The sequence below is a fragment of the Pseudochaenichthys georgianus genome, chromosome 19 (assembly GCF_902827115.2).
Source record: "Pseudochaenichthys georgianus chromosome 19, fPseGeo1.2, whole genome shotgun sequence".
NCBI lineage: Eukaryota > Metazoa > Chordata > Actinopteri > Perciformes > Channichthyidae > Pseudochaenichthys > Pseudochaenichthys georgianus.
The window spans coordinates 16,967,656-16,973,655 of record NC_047521.1 but is presented as its reverse complement, the minus strand read 5'-3'; positions in this window follow the sequence as shown (position 1 = coordinate 16,973,655).

Below are 6,000 nucleotides of genomic sequence, written 5' to 3'. Positions count from 1 at the left end.
AACATATGCACAATATTGAATTTAAATACTCTGCCTTATCCAGATACTTTGTCCTAATTAAGCTAAAGCCATACAATTCAGTTGATGTTGATGCTTTCTTCCAGAAAGAATTTATAGACTGCTTGCTTTTTTGTCAAGATAATAAGGTTTATGTTGTTGCTTTAAAGGGTTAGTTTGCCCATTTTGTAAAACACATTTCTACGATAAGATACACTTTATTGTACTCGTGTTGTTGATGTTTTGGACTCAACATAGAACAAAATGAAAGACAATAGCATATTCACACATGTACACAGTTGCACATACATGTATACACAGATAACATACACTGACACTTATACACAAGGTGAGGGGAATTTAGCCATGCTGAGAGTTTTGAGATCTCAGCTGGGCTTCTGCTGTCATGGCTACAAAGCTCCCCTAACCTTAACAGAGCAATCGTTTGAACCCACACCATGATCTTCCTCTTAACCTTACCAAGTATGGGCAAGGAAGACATAACAATGTTTCCAAGGTGTATCTTATTTGATATTTCACAGAGAGAGAATACTACGAGGTTACAGCCTACCTCCTGCCACATCATACATTATGCAGATTTAACTCCTCAAATTAACCTTTAAAGTCAACCCTCTGAAATGATTTCGATTTCCGTACATTACCATTAGTGCAAAGATGACAGCTCTTTAAGAAGTGCGAAGTTTAATAGTGCTTTACTTTAATAGGGTTGAGACGACTTGTACAAATAGTCATATTCATGGGAATAAGTGAATGCATATTATATTAGTAGACCTCTGAAGCAAATGAATCACTGCAAATGAGCGGGGGAAAAGCCATCTTTGTGCCTGACACTATTAAACTAAAGTTAACAGCTGACCTCCGAGTCTGCTCTTAAATCGCTCGTCTATGAGGGAGGGAAAGGAAAGAAGAGAGCTACAGTATCACTTGACTTACTGTAGTTATGTTTGGCCTGTTGTACTATGTTTAGAGAAGCCAGTTTAAGAAAGAAATGCATTCATGTTTTTGGGGAAGGATTTAATCATTTAGGAAGAAAAGCAGAAAGTGTTGTTTGTGTCTGGCTATACTGAAATAACCTTGGGAGTGGAGATAAGAAGCCACGGGGCCCCTTTTGTTGTCACTAACGAAACGTGACATTAGGACGTTAGAGCTGTTTCAAGTCAGCGTGCATAAGACATTTGTATTTGAACAACTGGCTCTTTCCATCATGTGCCTCGTGAACAAGCAGGAACAGGTTTGGCCCGGTGTTCATAGTGGATGTATCCATAAATTATCATCAGAGAGCCTGCTGCTGTTATTGTGCAGCTTCACCCTCTTCGCATTGAGTTTCAGCTCATGCTCCACTCCTCTCTCCCCTCATATCTCAGCCGCGACTTTGTCATGCAGCCAAGCACGTAATATGCTCTGAGCTCTGTATCATGTCCAATTATAATTAGCTTTGTCAGGCCTGAGCCCTACAACCCTCATGCAGATAATATGATAATATGTCTTCATAACCAAGTGACCTTACATGTGCAATATTTCTCTCCTTCTTAAGATTGCGTGTCAATAAAGTAATGGACTCTGGGAGGTGATGGCAGGGGAAGATTTAGATGATTGGGCTCTCAGGTGCAGTGATGTATAACCGTTATTATTCTACCTCGAGTTGTATACACAGCTGGGCGCAGCATGGTGGTGGCTAGGGAGAGAGTCAGGCTTTCAAGGGAGGCCTTTGTTAATAAGCCTTTAATCCTTCGTTAAAGCCCGCCGCCAAGGGATACTTCCTCATTTGCACTCTGTACATCGAGATTTTGAGTTGAATAACACGTTTTTTATGAAAGGGCGGCACTGTCATGAATGTGAAATGATGGATGATACCAGTTCAGTGGTTATTTTGGATGTCAATGGGTGACAGCTAGGGCAGAAAAGTGAGCTTGTTAGTGAATCAATTAGTCAATGGACTGATAATGAATGGAAATCTTGTTTTGTAACCAGGGACGACAAACACTAATTCTACGCTAAACTTTTTGACTGTTGAACAACAAACGTGGGCATTTTTTCTAAAGGTAAATCAACAATTTGGACAATCAACTAATTGTATATGTCATTTATAAATGTAAAAGAACCAAACCTAAGATACATTTGATATCTTTGGATTTAAGACTGCTGGTTAAGAAGAACAAGCAATATGATGACATGACCTTAAAATCTGCGACCCCTAAAAACTTCTGATTGGCATTTTCTCTTTTATACAATAAATAAAAAAATAGTTGATAAAGTAAGTGATTATGACAACAATCATTTGTTGCATTCATAAACCTTTCATGCTGGTCAGCACGTCTTTGTCATGAGCCATTTGAACTTAGGATCTGAATCCAGCTCATGGGCACGGACGGGTGCAGCCATGCAGATGTTTTGTGTTTTGGGTAGTAGCAGAGGTTAGCTAAAGCACCAAACACATTGACATATATGTAATAGCTGTATGGTTCCTGTGCACTGTTGCACCTCGCCCTGCTGTTCTCACCCCGTGGTTGATAGAAACAACCGGACAAGAGAAGCTCCTTCAGAGAGAGACGACAGTGAATTCCTGACAGGCCAGGGTTTCACTAACACTGACGCAACGTAATGAGGGAGCCAGAGGTGAGGCCTATCTCTGCACGTCTGTGTGTATTTCCCTGAGTGATTGATGTGTTCCAGTCAAATGAAGCAGTGGGCTGAGTGATATGACACTTGTCTCGCTGTGACACGCGTGTTCGCAGCTAACGGTTATTGGTGTTGATGGGCCCCACTCCACTCAGCCAGCCAGGCACAGTTATTTTGATCCCTTGTTCTTTTATTTCTGCCCCCCCTCTTCCTGTTTTCTGTCTCCTTGCCACATCAAATCAGAGTTTAGAGATGGAGGCAGGACCCTCAGGTACTAGCTTATTAAGCATCGGGAGCTGAGACAAGATGAAAGTAATAATGGGGACCGGACAGCTGGGTGGGCACTTAACATCTCAGGTGACATTTGGATTTGTCCTGGTGAGGGGGACCCATGACGGAGCTTATATGGCTTCAAAATATATAACTGTCTGTTATATCAAATGTTCGGATGGAAGTTAGTCCTTTACTTTCATTAAACAATGCATTTTGGGATATTTGGCTGAGGAATGTTAAAAATGTTTCCATTTGGAAAAGCTACTTTCTCACTCTCTGTATCTTGCTATAAACTGAAATCCCCACTCTCATGTAATTAAACTGATTATTTGTGTAAAATAGTGATGAATGAAATAAAGATAAATCCTGTCAAGATCCTAAAAGGCCAAAATAGATGTTGTCCAAGTGCAATTACAACTTTATTAAACAGCTCCTTACAGTCACATTAGAGAGACAGGAACTAGCATATATTTAGCATTTTTAGCCACACTTGGTTTGTATTACTTCAACAGGTTAAACATTAAAATCCAATCGAGATTTATCAGTTAATTGATTTAATGTACAATTCTACGCAAGAGCTAGTGTGGAAATGAGCTAAAGGCATCTTTCCAAGCCGTTATCTGGTTGTCTTAACTCAAAACATTTCCGACATCAGATGCCCTTTCTTGCATTCCAGCAACCATGAATCAAACAGCGATACACTCTAATGCTTTAATGACTAGTAATTGGATTAAAAATGATTCCAGATTGATCTGATTCTGAAATGACTGTTGCCTTGGCTTAGCGGGAGCTGTGGTGAAAAGTCTGGGAACCCTCAAGTCTTTAATTTGTTATCCCTGGTAGATGTGGGTGAGCACATGGTCACAAGATGGTCGCCATCAAACACTATCCACTTCTGGTCTCTGTGACAGCTCTCATTATTGGAGGCCAGCGAATAGTTACCAACTGATAAAAGCATATCACACCGCGGAGGAAATTGAATTCTGCAGGACATAAATTGTGACTGCGAGAGTTCATAGTCGGAAGCTAATTTAAGGAAGATTAAATTAATTTCGGTGACATCCATTCTATCTTGACGAAGTCGGTACATAACATAATGTAGCTCTGTTGCCTTGAGATAAGAGGATAGTCATTTTAGACTGGGCACAGCAGTAGCTGAGGATCAAGCCCTAATCCCATTGCTGCAACCTTTTTTTACAGAACGTCATGGAGGATACAGAGTGTCTGACAACCATTATTGAGTAAGGGGATTTTAAAAGTCTTTCAGCTTAGTGTGATAATTTAATTGACTGCTGACCCAAAGCCTCAGGACACAACTTGCCTTCATATACAGCCAGCTCAGTTTTCATGTTCAGTCATATTTATTATTTTGTCTCACACGAATAGATGTTTATGTATTATTTTTCAAGGAATCAAGTCACTTTCTAGCTGAGGCTTTAACTTTGGATCCTGATTTGATCTAGGAATCTCTTGAATAGAAACTATTGGATCCATGAGTTCTATGTTTGGTTTGAATGGTTTGAATGTTTGGTTTGAATGGTTTGGTTTGCATCAATAACATTGTTTGGGCCATTTGGAGCAGGAAAAAAACCCCCCCGATATAAACACAATTTACAATTTGTATCTAAAACATAAAAGATAATCATCCTCAGTCTTACTCTTTATAACATAACATCTATCATGCATTAATATGTGTAGCTTTTAGTTTGCCTTCATACCACCACTGAGCCTTTTCTCTCAAGACACAGTCCTTGTGGTTGAGCTGTCTAAATGGCTAATGAATTACAGATGAACATTGCACACAAATTAATCTCCCAGATGTCCCTTGGTTATATAGCAACCATTTAAAACTTTAATCAATAACACTGAAGTCGGAAGCGTGCAGGAGCCGCTCTTGTTTGGTCACAATAAACAGAGCGCATAGTGCAGACTCCTCTAAATCATGGTGACACAGTCAAGCTAAATCACTGGAAGTGGAAAAGAAATGTGTGCATAACTTTATCAGATGTGTTTCCTTGGGGAGCAGGGAAATATCAGCAATGACAACAGTGGACATGAATGATTTACAATGTAAACTAATCCTTCAGTTCACTCAGATAAGTTGTGTTGGGTTCATGAACATTATATAAACATATATATGTTATACCTCACATGTCATAAAAAGGGTTTTAGTAAAAATAAATGAAGATTAGAATATGCATTGAACACTGATGCTAACATAATATAGTATATAGTGCCCAAATTGCTTCCATGCTCTCATGCTAATGCCTCTTTAATTGTCTGCAGACGCCCATGCATTTCAGACAGGAGTGCTCTTTTCTCCTCTTACTGACACGATAACATTTTCTCACCCTCCTCCTCATCTTCCTTTTTCCTCATGAATCTGGCCCTGATCCTTCTCTCCACCTCAGATAGATGATGTGTAGATGCAAGCCCTGCCTGTCCCTCATCCATCTCTCCCTCCCTCTATCCCTTTTCTGCACTCCATCCTTCAGAAGTGTAACCTACGGTCGCCAGCTGTGCAGGGAGCCCCAGAGTGTATTTACATTGAGCTGCACTTTATCACACACAGCTGCACAGCTGCCAACTTTACTCGGGGCGTTTTCCAGCCTCCCTGCCTCTGGCCATGTTTCTTTTTTTTTTGTGCCGGTGAGATCCTGCGCCGCTGCTTCGTGCTCCTTTCTCCCCAGCTGCTGCCCTGCTGGAGTCAGTGTGGTGAACTGTTAATGGCCTGTGGAGCACACAGCGGTGCCCAGCCACTGCCACCGGGCTGGCTTACAGCACGCCCTCCAGTGAAAACACACAACTCAAGCAAACAGCACCAGCATCGCTTTCACCAAGTGAATCACATTTCTCTTTTTGTCTTCCAACTTTACCCTCATAACAAAGACGTATCATATGTTTGGTTCTTCTCTCTGCTGGCCTCTTGGTCATATTTTGATATAGCTTTTAAATATCTCCCCCATGATTGTCCCGGTAAGTGCATAAATCTGTCCTGGGACTGCAGGGGGCCTTGTGATGAGCTGCCTCCTTCCCCGCCGACCTCTTGTCCCCGGGCGGACGGAGTGGAATACATTTCCCCCTCTGTCT